Source organism: Myotis brandtii, unplaced genomic scaffold (genome assembly GCF_000412655.1).
Source record: "Myotis brandtii unplaced genomic scaffold, ASM41265v1 scaffold356, whole genome shotgun sequence".
Classification (NCBI taxonomy): Eukaryota; Metazoa; Chordata; class Mammalia; order Chiroptera; family Vespertilionidae; genus Myotis; species Myotis brandtii.
In genome coordinates this window covers 1,597,364-1,619,488 of record NW_005363687.1, presented here as the reverse complement: position 1 = coordinate 1,619,488, position 22,125 = coordinate 1,597,364, and the positions used below count along the sequence as shown (strand labels likewise).

Sequence of the window (22,125 nt, the reverse complement as noted above, 5' to 3'; positions counted from 1 at the left end):
TGATGGGTCCTGACCAGTTTAGAATTATAATAAAAATCTCTTCTTGGAAATTTTACTGGGATTATAGAACCTCCTTATCCCCAAATCCTTGCCAGGACCCAAGTCAAGAATTCCTGTTATGGATACCTGAACTCGGGGCTTATCCCTAGAATCTATGCTCTGTGAGAGCGAGGTATGTCTCCAGAGCCCGGGACAGTTCCTGGTCCCAGTGGGTACTCAAAAGGGATTTGATAGATATCATTAAATAAAAGTATCATGAATCTTTTAAAATATTAAAGATAGTTTATATAAAGGAGACTTGCAATGTATAAAATATTCTACAAATATGTTGTTATTTTGTTAAAGTAATTGCAAGCAACATCTTATGCTGTTTTCTAACTGATAGTTTCAGTAAAACATATAATCACAATTTACAGTTCTCCAGAAGGTAAAACTTTTTTCTACAAACCTGAAATTTTTAAAAATTTATAACTGTGCTTCAACAAAGTTCTTCCTTTGAAAATCTGTATAAATATCAATAAATTAATAAACATTAAAGTGCCCCTCAAGAAATCTTATTCTCCACCTTTTATGTCCTGCCTGATTCTAACGATACCACTTTTGTCAAAATTGGACACGTCAAAATTTCAAAGTTGAGCATATAATTCATCCTCTCATATGAGACTATTCGGTCAACAAACTCAATTGCTTGCACTTTCCCAAAATCTCCCCCCTGAGTTCCCCACCTTTTATTTCCCATGGCTATGCCTCACCTTGATCCTCATTACCTTTCACTTGAAAACATACAAGTGTCTCTCACAGCCATCAGGATAGATACTATCAAAAACATAAAAACTAACAAGTGTTCACAAAGATGTGGAACCCTTGCGCACTGCTGGTGAGGATGCCAACTGCTCTAGCTACTGGAGAAATGGTATGGCAGTTCCTCAAAGTTTAAAAATAGAATTACCATGTGATCTAGCAATCCCACTTCTGGAATCCCAAACAAATTGAAAGCAAAATCTTGAAGAGGTACTTGTACACCCATGTGCATAGCAGCATTGTTCACAAGAGCTAAAACATGAAAGCAGCCAAGTGTTCATCAACAGATGAATAGAAAAGCAAAATGTGGTCTAAGCACACAGTGAAATACTCTTCAGCCTTAAAAAAGGAGGAAATTCTGACACAAGCTGCAACACAGATGAAAGTTGAGGACATGCTTTGTGAAATAAGTAAGTCAGGAAAAGACAAGTACTGTACAACCCCACTTCCATTAGATGCTTAGAGTAGTTGAAATCATAAAGACAGAGACTAGAAAGGTGACTTTTAGGGGTGAGGGTAGGAGCAGGTAGTTATAATTTTACTGGAATAGAGCTGCAGTTTTACAAGATAAAAGTTATGAAGATAGATGGTTGCACAGTGTTATGCATGTGTTTAATGCCACTAAACTGTACACTTATAAGTGTTTAAGTCCTAGCCAGTTTGGCACAGTGAAAGGTCACAGGTTTGAATCCGGTCAGGGCATGTACTTGGGTTTCAGGGTTCATCCCAGCCCTGGTCGGGGCATGTACAGGTGACACACAATCAATATGACTCTCTCACATCGATGTTTCGCTCTCTCTCTCCCCCGCCCCTCCCTTCTGTTCTCTCTAAAAATCAATGGGGAAAAAATTTCCTCAGGTGGGGATTAACAAAAAAATGTGATGAAGATACACATTTTATATAATGTGTATTTTACCATAGTAAAAGAAAAAACTACATGAACAGATACTTCATCAAATATATGATTTGCAAATAACTACAGGAAAAAAAGATGTTAAGTATCAAAAAAATAAACTATGAAAGTGTCCTCAACTTTTCTCCCTCCAATCCATCCTTGACACCATTTCCAATCATCTTTCTAAAACACAAGTTTGATTATATGACTCTTCTACTAAAAAATTAAGATTTGTTCTGTGTCTACATTTTGAGGAAAACTGAAATATGGCAAATGATGTCTTTATTCCTCTGGCCTTAACTCACTTCCCTGGCATCTCCCATCTCACACTCCCCATTCAATTCACAGATAAAACACTGCAGTTCAGAAAATAACATTATTTACTCAGTATCATATAGCTGGTAAAGAGTGAAGACAAAATTTGTTCCCTGGCTTTTTTTTCACACAGTAATATTCTCAAATCTATATTGAATTCTCAATAATCAATTCACAGAGATCTTCCTTGAGAAAATCTAGGAAAGTCTGTTAAGCGAAATGACATGTTTCAAAGCAGTGCCTTCAAAATCTTGTGACAGATTAATCTGGTGCTGCATTAATCAACTGTCATACTCTCCTTTCCACAGAACCCACGTGAGAATTTTCACCTGTTCCTCCTTCACGTTTTAAGGCAATGCTGACTACTGCACTGTTGCCCCCACCCGGAAGGGAGTGTCTCAAACCATATGATGATTCCAATACAGACTCTAGAGAGAACTTCAGACACCATACTGAGAAATATGCTTGGCTTAAAGAAAATAGATCAATTCCTACTTTTCCTATTTGTGGATTAGAGATCTCTAAAAGCTTGCAAGAGAATTCATTCTCTTCATTTACACAGAACTCACACTGCCCTTCTCTCCCACTCTTCATCTCTGCTCATCAGTCTGGATATTCTACCTTCTAGAATCTCTCCAGTCTCTTCCTCTCTTCTCCCTCTGACCAGCTATATTTACGCTTCTCTTCTCCTCTGCATACATCTCTTGTTTCCCACTGCTGCCCAGGACTGAGACCTCCTCCCAGAACTTACAAGCTTCATGCTCCTTCTGTCAGGTTGTAGATCAGCTCCACCCACCTGTTATATGTCATCCCAAATACTTATCAACATTAGGCTAATTCTTCCAGCCTAGTCCAGATCTTTCTTGCTTGTATTATGATCCTAGGCAAGACACTTAATTCTCTGTGGTTCATAGGACTTATGTGAGGATTACATGAGATAATACATGAAAAGTTACATAGAATAATGCCTGGCCCATGGGAGCTCAATAAATACTACTATTATGTTTAGCAATTCTATCATGCTTTGTTTCTTTTAAGGAGGCACTTTCAACAACTGCAGAAAGAACAGAGATGTTTAAAACACACACACACACACACACACACCCTCACACACCAGCTCTGAAGAAAATGCAATGGGGAAAGAACAGTTTCTTCAGTGAGTGGTGATGGGGAAACTAGACAGCGACATGAAAGAAAATGAAACTGACATTGGTCTTGAAAATGATTCTTCAGGTTTGACAGCAATATCAAAGGCAACAAAAGAAAAAATAAATAAGTAGGTCTACATCAAACTAAAACTTCTTCACAGCAAAGAAAATCATCAACAAAATGAAAAGGCAACCTACCAAATGAGAGAAAATATGTCCAAATCGCATACTTAATAAGGGTTTAATATCCAAATAATATAAAGAGCTCATACAATTCAACAAAAAAGAAACAAACAATTTGATTTAAAAATAGGCAGAGGATCTGAATACAGTTTTCCAAAGAAGACATACAGATGGCCAACAGGTACATGAAAAGACCCTCAACATCACTAATCATCAAGGAAATGAAATTCAAAACCACAATGAGATATCACTTCAACACGACAAGGAATAACAAGTGTTGGCACGTGTGGAGAAGAGGAAACCTACACCTGTGTCTGCCCCACCAGGGGCTCCTCAAAAGGAGCATGCGAGTGTGGCATTCTTTGGGCACGTGCTGGCAGATCAGACACTGGGGACAAAGTGCCTCTGACTGGAATGGTTGACAAAAGGACACCTGAGAAATATGAAAAGGAAGCTAAAGAGAAAAACAGAAACTTGGAAATGGTCTTGGGACTTAGACACAAATTGGGAAGAATGAACAAGGGTAAAACAGGAGAAGTGGGTTGTGACCATTTTGAAACAGAAAAGCATTTCACAATTCCAGATGCCCCAGCCACAGGAGTTTTGTCTCAAATATGAGGGTGGTGCTCCTGAGCCTGAGCTGGCTGTATTGGTCATCTCTGCCAGGAAAGGGATTCTGAACCTGAACTTGAAAAAGGAGGGCAGACAACAGAACACACGATGCTGGCAAAGACAGCAGGTGTAAAACACTTAATTGTGCTTACTAATGAGATGGGTGATCCAACAGTGAGTTGGAGCAATGAGAGATATGAAGATGAAAAAGTTGGCTTCAATCCCAAAATGAACATTCCCTTTATGCCTTGCTCAGGAGTGACTTGAGCAAATCTTAAAAAGCAATCAGACATCTGTCCTCGGTACATTGGATTACCATTTATTCCATATCTGGATAATTTGCCAAACTTCAATAGATCAGTTGATGGGCCAATCGGGCTACCAACTGTGGATCAATACAGGACACAGACACTGTGGTCCTGGGAGAGCTGGAGTCGGGATGGATCCGCAAAGGCCAGCAGCTTGTGAGGATGCCAAACAATCACAGATGGAATCCTTTCTGAGGATGTAGAGACTGATTCTGTAGCCCCAGGTGAAAACCTCAAAATCTAACTGAAAAAAACTGAAGAAGAGATTCTTCCAGGATTCATACTTTGTGATCCTAATAGTATTTCTCATTCTGGACGCACATTTGATACCCAGATAATGACTATAGAGCACAAATCCATCATCTACCCAGATTATGCGATGCAGATTCCTATCTGTATTGAAGAAGTCTAAGTAACAGCCTTAATTTGCTTGGTAGAGGAAAAATCAGAAGAAAAAAGTAAGACTCGACCCAGTTTTGTGAAACAAGGTCAAGTCTGCATTGCTCAAATAAGGACAGCAGGACCCACCTGCCTTGAGACCTTTAAAGACATCCCTCAGATGGGTCGATTTCCCTAAGAGATGAAGGTAAGGCCTCTGCAATTGGAAAAGTTCTGAAACTGGTGCCAGGGAAAGACTATTGGCTTTCTTGATGACTCTGCACAATACTGTGAGGAAGAATGACTGCAGACGCCTCTTTCATACCACCTTCTCTACTGTCTGCCCATTGACAAACCTCTCTCCATATCTGGCCAATTCCACATTTCGTCAGCTTTCTATATTGAGAGCTCTGCTGTGCCACTGCTGAATTTTCCCCAAGATTTTTCCTTTCCCTCGCAAACTGTTTTCTAGACCAGATTTTGGGGAAAGCTTTGTTAGTGATGTGGACATAATCGCCTATGATACTAAAAACGTACATTTAAAACATTTTTTTTCATTTATCCCTCAGGCACATGTAGACTTTTTAACCCCCAGGCAGATCACTCTGAGTGTGCGATTGTGTGTACACATGTAACAAAGACAGCTACTATGTTAATAAAATATTCAATTTGAAAAAATCAAGTTGCATGGCAGAGTGGTTCCCAGCACACATTTTCAGTTAGACTCCTAGGTTTAGATATTCTATCTCCCCAATACCACACCTATTTATGACGTTGGCCAATGTCTTAACTGCCCCAAGACTCAGGTTCCTCATCTGTCAAATGGAGTAAACTAGTTTATTATTATAATATCACTTGATGGCTAAATCTACATAAAGTGTATGGAAACCCCTCACCATGTGCCTGGAAGAACCTTAGGGAATCATCTCACAGTTAATGATTCATGGATGCCCAGTGGTGTGGGCGGAGCCACCCTACACCTCAGACCTCACCTGGCTGAGCCCTGTTGTCTGTACTTCTCCATGGCAGAGAGAAAACAAACAAGCATAGCTTCTCCTTCTCTTGTTGATCAATGAAAAAACTCCAAAAACAGGGCAGCTCATAGCAACTGGTGGTATGACTGGGTCAGAATTAAGATTCTTGCTGTGCTTACTCTGCCCTGTGTCTCAGGGCCTCCCTAGTAAATGGGTTGTCATTGGTCCTCCACCAAGCAAATGTTCAAAAGAGGCCTCGGTGGGATGAACAGTCGGACCCAGCACTTTATCACTCCCCTTCATCAATGCACAATACTGTCCCCTAGAAAGATGGAGCTCCCCTTTCTAAATTCCTAATAAGACCCTATTAGGAGAGCGTGCATTTTCTTGTGAACTGCTGCACACTGGCCAACTGGACCAGCTTCCCTCAGTGTGATGAGCCTCTACCATGCACAGAAGGGGCCGTCCCACCTGCCAGGGCCTGAGTGAAGACGGGCTTTGGTGGAAGATGCTCAGAATAGGACCCAAATCTCTGCACACAGAGCCTTCCAGCCCACTAGGCCTCTGTTCACACACCAAACACATGTGTTTGGTGAAATGCTTGACTTCCTGAAGTCCCTAAAGACCCGAAGAACCCTTCATCTGATTTCGAGGGGAAATAAAAAGACAGAGCCTCATCTTCCATCTCAGGTGCAGAATACAGCGCAGGCGCACCTCAGGTGATGGAGAACCCCAGCTTGTGCAGGCTTGTCATTCCGAGTTTTCTTATGTTTAGAATCAATACATCTCACTTTATATCTCAGAAATTTCTACATTACTGTTCCTCATATGAATAAATGGATATTAATATTTTATTACTTCCTTCTATTCAAGTATCACTGATGAATAAAGGCAACATAGTAATATGGCTTTTAGAGAAAATGCATAGTTGATACATCTGGGAGTGGTAGCACATCCAACCTAAACCAGTAAATTTCAAAATCAACTTCATACTTGAACCTGAAGAAGAAAACTTCAGGCTGCAGCATTTCATGTGTGGGGCTGACACACAGAGCTTTCCATGGGCTCCTCTTTGTCAGGAGACAGGGCGAGGCAAGCACGTGCCTTACATTGGAAACTGCTTAAGAGGTTGCCTTAAAACCATCAGCTTGCCAAAATGCTCACACAGCCAATATTGCCTTGGATTATTCTTGGCGATGTTAGTGTGTCCGATTATTTTGTAAATCATGAATGCTTTTTGTGATTTATTAAATTTTGTTCTTTATGATTGCAGAGGGAAAATGAAAATCAAAATAAAGAGATGACCAGAGACGGATCCAGAACAAGGATGATGGGACACTGGGTGGCAGGACTGTGGATGAGGCAAAACACGAGCAGCCATCACCCTGAGTGGCTTTGTGCTGAGTGCCTTGGCCCTTGCCTTCGTTAGGTTTCATCCCCCTCACTGACCAGGGAAAAACTCAGTGATATACAAACTAGCTTACAGATAGGGGGACTCAATAGGCATTTGTTTCCCTCAATGATTTTTATATTTTTGCACTAGTATGCTTATCTAACTTACACAGCATTTAGCTTTTCATTGAACACTCTTTTTAGAACAACTTGTTTACAACAGCTATCACGCTCTTTGGAGTACTTTGCCTGCCTCTCACTTTTGTCATCTAAGTAAAGTTCAATGTCTTTTCCAAACTACATAGTAAAGATAAATTAATAATAATAGCACTAAACTAAGAAACATGTAAAGGATGTTATAGTAAAATAATATAATTTACTAAATGTCATAAAAGAAAACAAATAAATGAGAAATATATCATGTTAATATACCTGAAATCCAGAAAGGCCATACATAATCTATAAATTCAAAGCAATTTCAATCAAAATCCTATCAGTGAATCAGTGTTTTCATGCAATGTAAAACTTCATGCTAAAATATATATGGGTGAGTTACAGGTCAATACCCATCAAGGCAATTTTAAAGTAAAAGAAGAAGAGGTGACATATTTTAACTTTTATCAGGTATTACTATAAAGCTACAGAGATTAAACAGTGTACACAGCTGAAAGGATAGACAAAAAAAGCAAAGTAACAGAATACTGTAAATATCTTTAAAATGAATTCATGTTTCTCTGTGACTTCAAATATAATAGGCTACAAATTTGTGAGCAAAAGATAGACTATTCAAAGAATGGTGCAGGAATAACTGGCTATCCATATGGAGAAAGGGAAAAAATCAGATCTCTACTTCTCTCCAAACAATAAAAAAAGAAATAAATTTATGTTGGATTAATAACTTAAATTAGATAAATAAACATATAAATTTTAAGAGTATAACATAGATAATATATTGATGAGATCAAGATAAAAACACAAAAAAAGGAAAACGATAAAAGAAAAAATAAACATTTAGGAACCCATTAATACTGAAAAATTTTTTAAGATAAAACCAGTCACATGCAAAGAAAAAAGAAACTTACTGCTGGGGAAAATATGTTTGCAATCCATACAACTAATAAAAGGAATGTTATACAATGAACAAAAGGAACATGTACACATTGATTTGCAAGAGAAGACAAATTTTAAAAAATGGGCTAATTATATGAACTGGCAATTGAAGTGTGAAGAAACTTCAATGGCCTATAAACATATAAAAGTAGTCAATCAGTAACAATCTTACAATAGCAGGCTGTCGTAAAATGCTTACTTGATTGTAAAAAAATCAATATATCAGCTATAGATTATGGGGAAACAGGATCAAATGCATCATAGAGAGGAGTATAAACTGGAGATCTATTTGACTTTTCACAGCTAAACACAGACACGGCTTGCAACTGAGCAATTTGATCTTTAGGTTTGTACCCTGGAAAGACTCTTACACCTTTACATCAGGTCACATACATAAGGATGCTCATTATACTGAAGCATGACTCACTCTTCACATAATACACACATTTCCTTTTCATTCACTCGCGAATGTTCTGAAGGCGCGTCTTATTCACCAGCGTAAAGGGAAAACGGACTGGATAAATGGAGGAACATGGATGGCAACTTTACTGACGTTACTGACTCTGTGTGTTTGTAGCAGGCAACCAAAGGAACAACAGGTCGATGATGACTTTATTGAGAGAGTCCCCAGCGCTTGTTTGGGGAAATGTCATAGCTCATTAAGGTTGGAGAAAATCAGCTCTCTTCTTTCCCACGCACTGGTCAAGTTTTATCATGTCTCATTAAGAGGCTAAAACTTTCAAATGTTCATTGGGCTGTATAATTTCATGGGCTACATAAAAGCGATAAATTTTAAATGTTAATATATGTCATCTTTGGACTTTCTGAAGTTTTTAAATGTTTAATCTTAGTTCACAAAATGTCAGAACCTACATTTGCAGAGAAGTGTAGCTTTTGGTCTTAACAAATGGACCACAGCAAATCGTCACATCTACTGTATAGGCATAGCAGGCTCAGAAGTCCTGTTACATAGCCTTTGTCATGGAAAACACACCGGGCAAGATTTACAAAATTTCATTTCCACTTACTAGCTATTTTCATTCTTGACCTTGGGTAAGTCATTTCTTATCCCTACACCTCAGCTTTCTCACCTCTACCAGGCATTTCTGATCTGACTCTTCCACACCTCAGTGTAGAAGCAGTCAGAAGACACCAAATGAGGCAGCAGACAGTCTGCTACAGCTGCCATAACAAAATACCACTGCCTGAGGGGCTTAAAAAAACAGAAATTTATCTTCTCACAATTCTGGAGGCTCGAAGTCCAAGATCAAAGTGTTGGCAGGCTTGGTTTCTTCTGAGGACTCTCTCCTTGCCTTATAGATGGTCGTCTTCTCTCTGTATCTGCATGTGGTCTTCCCTCTGTGTGTGTCTATGTCCAAACTGTCTCATCTTTTAAATCCAAAAGTCATACTGGATAATGATTAATTTTAACTTTATTACCTCTTTAGAAATTCCGTCTCCAAATTCAGTCACATATTGAAGTAGTGGAAGTTATAGCAACTCCACCTATGAATTTGGGGGAAACAAGTCCCTAGCACAGTGCCTATGACAAATCATTGCTGCTGTTGACAAAGGAATAGTTCTCTCAACCCTAGGATACATACCTGCAAAACTATGGGACTGGTGTATTGATGCTCAGGGTTAGTGAGAACTGCTTCTGGAAGCCATAGGGTGAGTGGATGAGAAAAGATAAAAGAACTGAGTGAAGAGTTCCCCATTCCTGCTCAAGAACTCTACCCTTTGGTTTTCCCCTTTTCCTGTATCATCAGTCCCTGTCTTTCCACTCGATTATCCCCTTCACCTTGTAATTATTTCCTAGTATGGCAGCTCCCAAACTTTTTAGACTGTGATCCACATTAGGGAAAATATTTTATATTATAATCCAATATTTGTGTGTAAATATGTAACTATTTATAATTATGGCATAGTAATATATTCCATAAAATCCTTATTTTTACGATATGAGATTAGTATTCTATGTTCTCTTTTCATCTAGCTACTTTTTAAATGACGATTGCAGCCCAAAATTATTTTAAGGACACTAATGGTTCACAAACTTCAGTTTATAAATGCTGCTCTAGTGTATCACTTTTTTTTTTAAAGCAAAACAACTTTTTACTCCATATGCCCTCCTCCAACCACCCCCTTTCTCTGCTGTCCCTCTCAGCCAAACTTCTCAAAAAGAGATGTCAACAAACTCCCCCTCCACTTTTTCACTTTCCATTAGCTATTCAGGTCCCTGCAACCTGGCCTCTGCCCCAACCACTGCACTAAATCTTCTCTTGCAATGGCCACAAGCAAACCGCATGTTGCCAAATCCAATGGATATGTTCCAATCATCTTTCTCTGCCTCGAAATAGCCTTCAATTTGATCGGCCAATTTGTCATTCTTAAAATACACGCATCTCTTTCTTGGCTTTGAAACAGCACAGTCTCCTTCTTTTCCTGCAACCTCACCACGCCAGTCTGAGTCACATGTTCCTGCCTTGCCCTCCTCTGCTTCACCACAGCTGAGGACCATCTGGGCCCAGTCCCGGAGCCCACCCTCTTCCTAATCTATATTCTATCCTAGATGCTGTCAGAAACTAGGTTAAATATCATTTATTGCATATAGAGTCTCCAGTGTTCGTCTCCTCCAGAATTCTTTCGGATCAGGACTCATACCGTTAGTTGCCTATTTGACATTTCCATTTATATATCTTATATAAGACTCAAACATACTTCCAAAGTCACGACTTAACCCACAGACCTACTCATCTCCCAGTGCTCCTGACTGAACACGAGAGCACCCACCCAGATACTCTTGCCAGAAATCAGGAAGTCTTCATCTCGCCCTCTCTCCTCTACACCTGCAACTCACCAACATGACCCAGTTCTTCTCTCTTCAAATTACATCTCAGATCTCTTTCTGGGACTATTATGATTCCTTTCTAACTAAACACTATTTCACTTGCCCCCACATATCATCTCTCCATCACACACTCATTATTTTTCACAAACCAAACAAAATGTTTTTTTAATTATATTTTATTTTTATTGTTGACATATTACAGATATCTCCCAATTTCACCCCCTTTATCTCCCTCCACCAAGACCCCATTCTCCCCAACCTCTGCCCATCACCTCATTGTTGTCTGTATCCATGGGCTATGAATATGTTCTTTGTCTATTCTCTTCACCTTCTTTCATCCCATCTGCCCCACGCACCTCCCTCTGACATCTGTCAGTGTGTCCCATGTATCCATGTCTCTGGCTCTATTTTGTTCATCAGCTTATTTTGTTCATTAGATTCCACATATTAATGAGATCATATGGTATTTGTCTTTCTCTTACTGCCTCAGTTCACTTAGCATATTATTCTCCAGGTCCATCCATGCTGTCTTCTTTTTCACAGCCAAATAGTACTCCATTGTGTAAATGTACTACAGTTTTTTATCCACTCATCTGCTGATGGGCCCTTGAGCTGTTTCCAGATGTAAGCTATTATAAATAACACTGATATGAATATAGGGGTACATATAACTGTGAGTAAATAACACCATTTCTTTCCTCCTCTCCCAAGCATACATTCATAAAGCCTGGCACTTACTAAGAACTCAACATTTTTCTTTAAAGAATGAACAAATAATGCATTTACCATGCAGACTTGGGAGAGACAAAGAGAGGTGAAAGCAATTCAAAACTGTTTTCTTGCACGCATGGTAGCTGGTGGGAAGGAGGACTGAGAATTGTATAAAAGACCCATTTCTGGAATGTTTTGATGTGGTTCAGTGAAGCCAACATCATTTATCTTTTCAAATGATTTAGAGCACAAAAGCATTAGAATTGTTAGGTTTGTGTGTACAAGGGACCCCTTAACTATTTAACAGAAATGTTAGGAACAAAGTTGGCATGGATGTCCATCTTCATGTTTCTTGGCCACAACAGTAGAATGTAGAAGACGGGTACTAACAGTTGTGTAACAGCACAAGTTACCACTGCTGTACCAATACCACTCTCAAAAACTTGGCATTTCAAGATTATCACCATCACTAATTAAATATGTTTGGGTTCATAAATACTAAGTAACATACTCAAAGAGTTTTTTCAACTTCTGCTTAACCCCTGCTCTCTACTGCCTTTCCTGATGGTGGAGAACTTTGATAACTACTAGAATATCCAAAATGATCCCACACCTGACATGTAGGATGAAATTAAGTCTATTCTTCAAAACATACAAAACAGGATTAAAAACAGCGTGGAGACTATGTGGTCCCCTGGAGTAAATACTGTTCTAATGGAATTGCTAAAAATGTAAAGATATCAAACCAATGGCAGCACAGATGTACATAGGTGCATAGTATGACCCTCGGGTTTATAAGAAAGGTTGCTGATTTCTTAGCTCCAATGACAGTCACACGCACCTGAGTGGCTGAGGTTTGACGTGCAGGTTTAAATTCCCCCAAATGTCTCCTGAGGGCCTGGGCTGGTGAAGAACCACACTGTGAGGCACGGGGAATGCTACAATTAAGGGGAACAATTGCTGAGGTTGCTTTACTTGTGGCTTCATTTCTACGAGTGCCCTGCTGAGTCAGGTGACTTGAGAGGTCTATTCCACATCATGGGGGTTTTTCTTACTCCAAAATCATCTGAGCTCTCAACCTGGACTCTGTTGTATCACTTTCCAACAGTTCCCATTCTGACTCTCTGTGCATAATTATGAATTTTAAGTGTTAAATCCCTTGGATACTTAGCAGGGTAGTGGAAATATCTGGAAATGGGACCTTCTCCTCACCCTGTTGCCTGTGTGAGCCACAGTGGCACAGTCCAGAAAGAAAGTGTTTCTCCATTCTACCCCGGGTGCAGGGAGGGCGTGTCTTCGTAAGACACACTCAAGTGGTTTGACTTGAAGGTGCAGAAAGCCCCAAAGTCTGGTGAGTCAGAGATGCAATGCACGTTTCATAAAAGGAGTGCAAGCTAGAAGTATACCATTGTACCTAATGGGAAAGAGCACAAACTTACTAGGGTAACTACACAGACACTGAGTCCCCATTGTCCTCTACTTCTAAATAAATACTGGTGCCCTACCCGGTTTGGCTCAGTGGATAGAGCATCGGCCTGCGGACTCAAGGGTCCCAGGTTCGATTCCGGTCAAGGACATGTACCTTGATTGTGGGCACATCCCCAGTGGGGAGTGTGCAGGAGGCAGCTGATCGATGTTTCTCTCTCATCGATGTTTCTAACTCTCTATCCCTCTCCCTTCCTCTCTGTAAAAAATCAATAAAATATATTTAAAAAATAAAAAATAAAAATAAATACTGGTAATTGTGTGCCACATTTCATCTTCCCAGCCAACACAGGTGTGGAGAGTGGGTAGCAGGGTTCATTATGGTTGAATAAGACAGCAATCGGAAAGTGAGACAAATATTGGAGAGGGACAGGAAGTCTCTGAAGACCCAAAGACGAGGCTATTTGACTTTCTGGAGACACTTGAGCTATGCCAGCCAGGCCTGAGGTAATGAGGTCCCTGGAGTAACAGTTTATCCACAGACACAAGAACATATTTGGCAACTGCAGACGTGAATTGCAGGTGGATGTGAAGTCTTGTTAGTCACAATTGTCCTTATTTTATATAATAAGGAATGTTCTGTCTTATTAAGGGGAAGTGAAGTGACAAGAGGGAAATACAGGTTGGGAGTATTGCAAGGCGGGTGAGTTTACCGAAAAAGAGATGTTCAAGTCTGCAAACACTGCATGTGTGCAACTTTACAAAAAGGTTTTCCAAAGGGCTCCAAACAAAGGGAAATACTTGTCTAAGTTACTAAGGGCATCACAATGCTGTTATCATAAGCTCCTCCTAAAACCAGACAGGGGAACTCCAATGGGCCGCACCCCCACATGTACCCAAGAGCATGTGTGCAGCTTTATGAAAGCAGATTTTACCACATGAAAGAACTGGTCAAAGAATTGGTCAACCTAACAGTTAAGAAGGGAAAATGCATTTTTCTTAGCCTTTTAATTTGGGTAATAGGATTTTTCCAAAATCAGAAAACTTAATTAATACATGAAGGAGGACATTTTAGTTTTCTGAGTTTAGAAAGCAAGGCTAAAACTCTTTTTAGCTTTATAATGCATAGAAAATAGGGCACTTGGGGAGCAACATACATATTCCTTTATCTTCTCCTCTCCTCCCTGTCCCTTCTCTCGTATCCTTCCTCGTCTCCTTTCTTTTTCTTATTTTCTTTTATCTTTTCTCTGTTATCTTTTCCTTTTATAAATGTATGCATCTGAAGGACAGTCACAGAAGCTTTCTTCAAAGAGTAGCATAAATATGTTTTTAGAACATGATCTTTGTTTTCATTATAATAGGAATTTGTTCAAGGAGAATTGTTTTCTGATTCAGAGCAGAAAAAATGAGAAACAGTGTAGTTTTAGTTTGGACTTTCTATATAACATTTGCCAGGGGGCCGGGCCACACGGGGGGAGGGGCCATGGGGGGGGAAGGGGCTGGTGGAGGTTGGGGGGGCCGATTGGGGCCCCAATCTGGCCAGTTGGCCACCGCAGTGTGTTTCATAGTGACTGGTCATTCCGGTCATTCCAGTCGTTCCGGTCACTTGGCTTTTATATGTATAGATATCTAAACAAACTCACAAATTGAAATTACGTTAAAAGAGGAAAAAAGCAGAATACCTTTATTCTGGTAGAACAAGAATAAATTTTGTGTAATTTTGCAACAGAAATTATCATATTACAATGCATTGATTCAAGATTTTCTTTTAAGTTACTTATTAACCAAATTTCATACTCAACTGTCAGTGCTTGCTACAGATGTAAGATTAGTAAGTAATCAGAGGGGTATGCAAAAGTAGGTTTACAGTTGCATACTTATTCTTCTGTTATCATTTATAACTTATTGTGCTATTTATTTGTGCTATTTGTCTTATTATTATTTAATATCCTTACTTATGATTTATCTTTAAGGTGGCTGATAATATACCCTACTTTTGCCCACTGCTATATATTTATTTTGGAAGTTTTGGTAAGTAAATTATTCTAATAATATTTTCTGTTTAATTCAACTTTACTCTGGAATGATCACAGGAAAGAATCTATTCAAGAGGCTTTCAGGTTGCGAATATTAATCTGCACATGCTCCAATCCCTTATATGAAATGGCATAGAACAATGCATACCCCGAGACCTATGCACTTGCAGGTTCCCATCCAGGGAGAGAAAATACTGGTTTTTGATCCACGGTTGGTTGAATCCGGGGATGCAAAATCAAGGGATATGGAGGGCCAACTGTATATTTATTGAAAAAATTCTGGGCATAAGTGGACCCATGCAATTTAAACCCATGTTGTTCAAGGGTCACTGTGTATCTATCACAGAGAAGTTCACATCAATATGAATTGATGCAGAAGTCAGTTTCAAATGGACCCTTGTCTCTTGTATCATGGAAAATAAACAGAAAAGTGCACACACAGGAAAAGATTCCACCTGAACTGACAACCAAAGAGGACTAAACTGCCTGAGTTAAAGCATATTACTTTTTACGGATAATTTATAGGTCCTTCCTGAATCTTAGAAATATCTAAAAATGGGCAAAAGCATTATTTTAAACTTCACATTTTAAAAGCCATTCTACATGTTCATATAGTTCATCGAACAACCTATGTCTAGTTATCTTCCCTCTTCCCTTCCCTCAACATGCAATGTATTCATTCATTCAGCAAGTCACTTTTGAGAATATACTTTATGCCAGACACTGTCTTAGGTACTCAAAATACATCAATGAATCAAATGGGTAAAGAAGATCCCTCTCGTCATGAGATACACATTGCAATGGGGAGAGGCAGACAATAAACAATAAAACATAGAACAAATAAGTCAGCTGCATAGTTTATGAGAAGGTGACAGGACTATAAAATGAAGAAATAGTAAATTAGTGTAAGAAGAAACGGAAGCAGGGGAGGTAATAGACCACAATTTAAACAGTGAGCTCCCTTCTCATTGAGAAGATGACATTTCATTAGAGAGTTGAGGAAGTGGGGAAACGTACTTTGTTGATATCCTTCTGAGTATTTTGAGCAGACAAACAGCCAGGGCAGAGGCTGGAGGTGAGCACATCACTGGCATGTTCAAGAAAGAGCCAGGTGGCTGGTGTCCCCAGTGAACAAGCAAGTGGGGAAGGGCAGAAGGGAAGGGAAATCTCTAAATCACGTGGGACTTTGTAGCCAGTGGAAGGACCATGGTAAGTAAGGTAGGAGCAGAGCAGAGATATGATACCTCTTACATTTTAAAAGGGTCACACTGCTGGGTTTAGTTAGAAAAAGCAAGGGTAGAAGAAAGGAGAACAGTTAGGAAGCTCTGCAGCTGGAGAACATGCTAAACCAGCTCCTGCAAGACCTAAAGATCTTGGCTTCTGAGAATAATAAACTGACCGCTTACCCTTCATGGGCAAGTTCGAGGGTAAACAGAAGAGGAACGGGGCTTTCTGGAACACCAGCTTGGCTTTCAAAAGGAATTAGAGAGCTGGCTCAGCAGGAAGGCCCCTTTGAAATGCCTACTGAAGAGTTAGGTCAGTGATGGTGAACCTATGACACACGTGTCAGAGGTGACACACGAGCTCATTTTTTTGGTTGATTTTTCTTTGTTAAACGGCATTTAAATATATAAAATAAATATCAAAAATATAAGTCTTTGTTTTACTATGGTTGCAAATATCAAAAAATTTCTATATGTGACACGGCACCAGAGTTAAGTTAGGGTTTTTCAAAATGCTGACACGCCGAGCTCAAAAGGTTCGCCATCACTGAGTTAGGTAAAGATACTTAACAGCTGAAGTATCTCAGCAAGTCTTCCCATTGCAGTAGGTTCCAAAGAAAGCAACTTAAAAATCTTGATCTTCTCCCTTCGACAGAAGACTGTGTTCCTTTCTATCTAGCATCCTAATCCTCACTCTCATGCATAGAAATAAATCAGTTTTGTATTTGATTTTTTTTTTAAAGGCCAAGCCAGGGAGGCAGAAACAACTAACAGCTTGCCCGATGCACGGATGTGGGCCAGGATAGCAAAGTGAGAGCCAAGGATGACAGGTCTTGGCTCCAGTCTTTGATCTCATCAATAGACCATTCACATTTCTCCCAGGGGAATCCATCTAAACCACAAACTTGACCATGTCCCCCATGCATACAATTCTGCACTGACAAGCTGTAGCCTATAGGGTAGAAAATGAAGCCGTATATGTACCCTCTGCGTGCCCCTAACTTTCCTGAATGTCACAGTTGTTTTCTGTCCAAATGGGAATAAGAATGACCATTTCATAGGATTTGGAGGAAAATAAATGGAAACATATATATTAAAACGTTTTTCTATATTACATAAAATTTACTGATGAATGGAAATAGGTGTATTTTACAAGCACATGTAAACCAAGTTCCAAAGCATTATAAATACTTAGTAAACAAAAATATACTTAGTTCGTTAGAAACAAAGATAAATTTGATTGTTTATCATCTAGCATCTTCCCAACCAATTTTCACGATGATAAGTTGAGACAGAGTCTCATTGCTGGGTTAGGCATGACTATGTTCCCAACAAAATATATTTAGAAGAGGTAGTAGCAAGGGAGTTAATACTTCAAGAAGGACCATGTGACTAGATCATCTAAAACTGATTAACTAAAGCAAGAAGCACTTTCTAAATTTGTCTCTCCCTGTATCCACTCCCCACTACGCTGGACTCACAGGCATCTCTGTTACTTAGAAGCAATAAATTAACAATGTAAGTAGGTTCAAGATAGGGATGAATCACCATTTATGAAAGTTATCACCACTATTTTCAAGCACAACCACAATCTTGTTCAATTTAATTCTTGTCTACTAGTTGTTAAAGGCATAATGAAATTTATTTTACATGAGCACATATGAATCTATTTGGTAATTAAGAACTCATTTCCTCAGATTGTGTTATGACTCCCAAAGAAGAAAACATAAGAGGCCTATGTAGTCTCATTAAAAATTTGAACACTTTTATAAAATGCCCTGACCTCTCCGAGGGGGAAAACTGTTTCCCAAACAATAAATTTTCATTTTAATGTAATAAAATATCCTGCCACCATCCTAAGTATGTGGTATTAATTTTAACTACCCTTTTGACAAAGTGTTAGATTTTTTTTTTTCAAAAAGCAAACTTATTTCCAGAGATCTCAGAAAATCTAGGCATGAAGTCGACCAAAATCCAGAGCAATAGAACCATCCCAGAAACTTCTAACTCAGAAGTAGCAGTGCTCTCAGGATTGGATCTTACAGTGTTTTAAGATGCATGTAAACAGCTTTCCGCCCTACCCGTGTGAAGCTGTCAAGAACACGAGTTGTGTGCAACCTATCTAGCCAAGGTGCTGGGCATGACCAGCTTCCAGGGACAGTGCACACAGGTACATGTGGAATTCATGGTCAGGGTGAGCCGCTCCATCATCTGAAACATGAAAGGCCCTGTGACCTCACAAATGCTCAGCCTATGGGAGTCAGAGCGAGAGGCTAGGGGCTGTGCTGCATTTGTGTCTGGGTCCTGGATGTCTGGGTGGGCCCATGGGGAAGATGTTCACTGTTAATAAAATGTATACATTGTATGTAAAAAGGAAAATAAAAGGCATAGAAACATATAATGTGTATATAATAAAATACAATTATCACAACTTCTAAAGATATTAACTTTGATCATAAAGATGGTCACACTCATGTATTTTTTTGCTCTTTAAAATGTAACTTTTGATTTCCAAAAGAATCAATAATTATAGTTCAGAATGTCCCAGTTATTCAAAATTAGTTTTAAACACTGATGCATTTCTTTCAATAGTTTTGGGGTGAGTTTTTGGAAAGTGTTCTACTTATATTTTTCATTATTTTCCTCAAGCTCTCCTCTCACTTTTAGAAAGTTGTGAGTTGAGCCTTGAGATTTCACAAATACATGTTTTAAACAAGATGCAGGTTTTTCCTTCAGATACATGAAGCTTTTCCCCGCCAATAGTCATTAAAGTCGTAAATATCCACAAGATTTTAAAATGTGCTTCTCTGTAAAAACAGTTTGCCATGCTATGGTTTTTAAAAAACAGAGATGTTTAAATGAAAAAGGTCAGCTGTAGTTGCGATATATGCTTGTGCGTTTGAGTAGGCTTATGTCTCAGATGGCCCCGTGTGAGGAAAGCGAGGACGTGTGGAAGCAATAATTCATACCCATCGGGTCCTTTATGATATGCACGTTGTTCTAGCACATAACACTTTTTGCATCCTTTATCCCTTCCAATAGTCCTAGAGGTAGACAGTACTAGTACCATTTTCCCAAATGAGGAAACTGAGACTCTGAAAGATTCAACAAGCTAACAAGTCACACAGAATCAATGGCAACAAGGTGGACTCCATGAGAGGTCCCTTCAGACACACTGCTTCGGAGCATGAAGAACTGAAGACGCCAGCAGGATGCAAAAGTCCATAGAACCAGAATGGCCAGGTTGGGAGGCAGGATTCTAAAGAATTGATTTCCAGCCATGAGAGGTTTTCCAGAATCACATAGAGCAGCATCTCCAAGTAGATCCAGCCAACATCAACTCTCTAGATAAGCTTCAAAGTCCACCTGTCTGATGATGACTAGACGCAGGTGGACACATGCTCCTGACATGTTCCTTGTGTAACCCAGCCAAAGGAAACTATACCTGCCATCACCCTGAAAACCCTCACAACTATCATGCTCCCCAAGAGCCACAAGTGCCAAGGCCCAGCAGGTCGCTTCAGAAAAGGAGGCCAGAGCCATTGCCACCTAAAGGACAGCTGAAGCGGAGGTCACACCATCATTAACGAAGATGCATAGACAGCTCATCCAGCTCAGGTCGATCTGATGAAAGAAACTGGGCTGAGATGACAGCATCATTGTAGTATTAAAAAGATAAAGATTAATTTTTTATTAGAAACTCTGCTGAGCTCTAGGACAAAAATCTACTTATATTTTTCATTATTTTCCTCAAGCTCTCCTCTCACTTTTAGAAAGTTGTGAGTTGAGCCTTGAGATTTCACAAATACATGTTTTAAACAAGATGCAGGTTTTTCCTTCAGATACATGAAGCTTTTCCCCGCCAATAGTCCTTAAAGTGGTAAATATCCACGAGATTTTAAAATGTGCTTCTCTGTAAAAGCAGTTTGCCATGCTATGGTTTTTAAAAAGCAGAGATGTTTAAATGAAAAAGGCCAGCTGTATTTGCGATATATGCTTGTGCATAGACATTTATATAATTTATGAAGTGATCACCCTGATATGTCTAATACCCATCTGACAGCATACATCGTTATTACAATATTATTGCCTATAGTCCCTATCTTGTACTTTACATCCTCGTGACAGTTTTTATAACTGGCAATTTGTACATCATAATCCCTTCACCTTTTTTACCCTTCTCCCCAACCCCCCTCCCATCTGGCAACCATCAATTTGTTCTCTGTAGACTCACATATCATCTTAATCATAGCAAACCCTATAACACATATATTATTGCCTCTGTTTCACAGATGAGAAAGCTGAGGCTCAGAGATACTAGTTATCACACTGAAGACCAAGATGGCATAATGGTATGTACGAATCAGAATTCAGGGCCCTCCACACACACAGCGGGAGCTCCACACTTCACTGTCCTACAGATGCAGAGAAAGGATCCAGCCAGTTTACAGGGTAAAGGGATTATTCTGATGCCTTCGCGGTAACTGTTCTGGAAGGAGGGGAGGGGAGCCAAGGGCTTAAACATGGACAATGTTTACACATAGAAGGGAGGAGAAGGGCATCCCATAGTGACCCTGCCCAGGCAGGGAGGAGGGGAAAGCACAGAGCCAGGATGCAGAACAGCAGGGGACTTGGCTTAGCTGAAGCCCAAGTTATAGACTATGGGCTTGGCAGTGTGAGAGAGGCAGGTGGTTACATATCACAGAGGATCCCGAACGCCAGTGTGAGGAGGCTGCCTGTACACTGCAGGCACTGGGGGCACAGCCGGTCTCAGCAGATGTGTAAGCTAAGCAGATACAATAGAGGAAGATGAATCTGGTAACAAAATGAAGAAATGTATAGGTCTCATTGATTCATCAGGTGAGCAACCTTACCTAGCCAAATCACGGACACTTTATCTCATTTATTAAAGAATTTAAGTACATTATTTTACGGAGGAGTAACTAATAATAAATTATTTCTTCTCTTCCATGTGCTGACTCCAAACAGTGAAAACTTGACTCATATCAACCAAATTAATGTTTGGAAAGCAAGAACTAAATATCTAAGTTTGTATTTTACTATTAGTAAGAATTTAATAAATCTAGTAAGATTTATTTTCTTTACATTTTTAGCAATGAGATTTTTCTTTAAAAAATTATCTTGCCAAATATAAGTTAGCTAATTTCTACTCAAATATTAAAGATCACATAGAAGGTATTTCAGCCTAAATAACAACCATACTCTTTGTAACTGCTATTCCTCTGGCTGTTATAAATCCTTCTTTCTGGAAATTTCATCTGAAACCTTCCAGCATCATAGCATAGTAAACAAAAAATGGTACTTAGTATAGGTCAGAAATAGATATATTTCACAATACTTATTGCTGTTAATGAATTTGTTTTACTAAATTCTCCCTACTGAATCAAAATCTTATGGTTAATTGGCAAAAGCAGTGAAAATAAGACTAAAGCAATAAAAACAGCCCTGGCTGGTAGCTCGGTTGGTAAGAGAGTCGTCCCAATACCCCAAGGTTGTGAGTTTGACCTGAGGTCACAGCACATACAAGAAGCAACCAATGAATGCATGAATAGGGAGAACAACAAATCGATGTTTCTTTGTCTCCCCCTTCCTTTCTCCCATCCCTTCTCTAAAATCAATAAATAAAAAAAGCAATAAAAGCAATGTGAATATGTTGCAGTCTCAACTTCAAAAAAGTTATAGTTCTACAAGAGGATAAGTAATGTAAAGAATCGATGCAAACACTTTTCTCATATAAAACAA

The 22,125-nt window shown here is 39.3% G+C and overlaps 1 protein-coding gene and 1 pseudogene across 1 annotated transcript in view; one reads left to right on the top strand and one right to left on the bottom strand.

Moving 5' to 3' along the window:
• Window positions 1-22,125, bottom strand: part of NRG3 (neuregulin 3) — a 1,093,034-nt gene that overhangs the window by 936,609 nt on the left and 134,300 nt on the right. The window lies entirely within an intron of this gene.
• On the top strand, window positions 3,178-4,913 carry LOC102257628 (annotated as a pseudogene).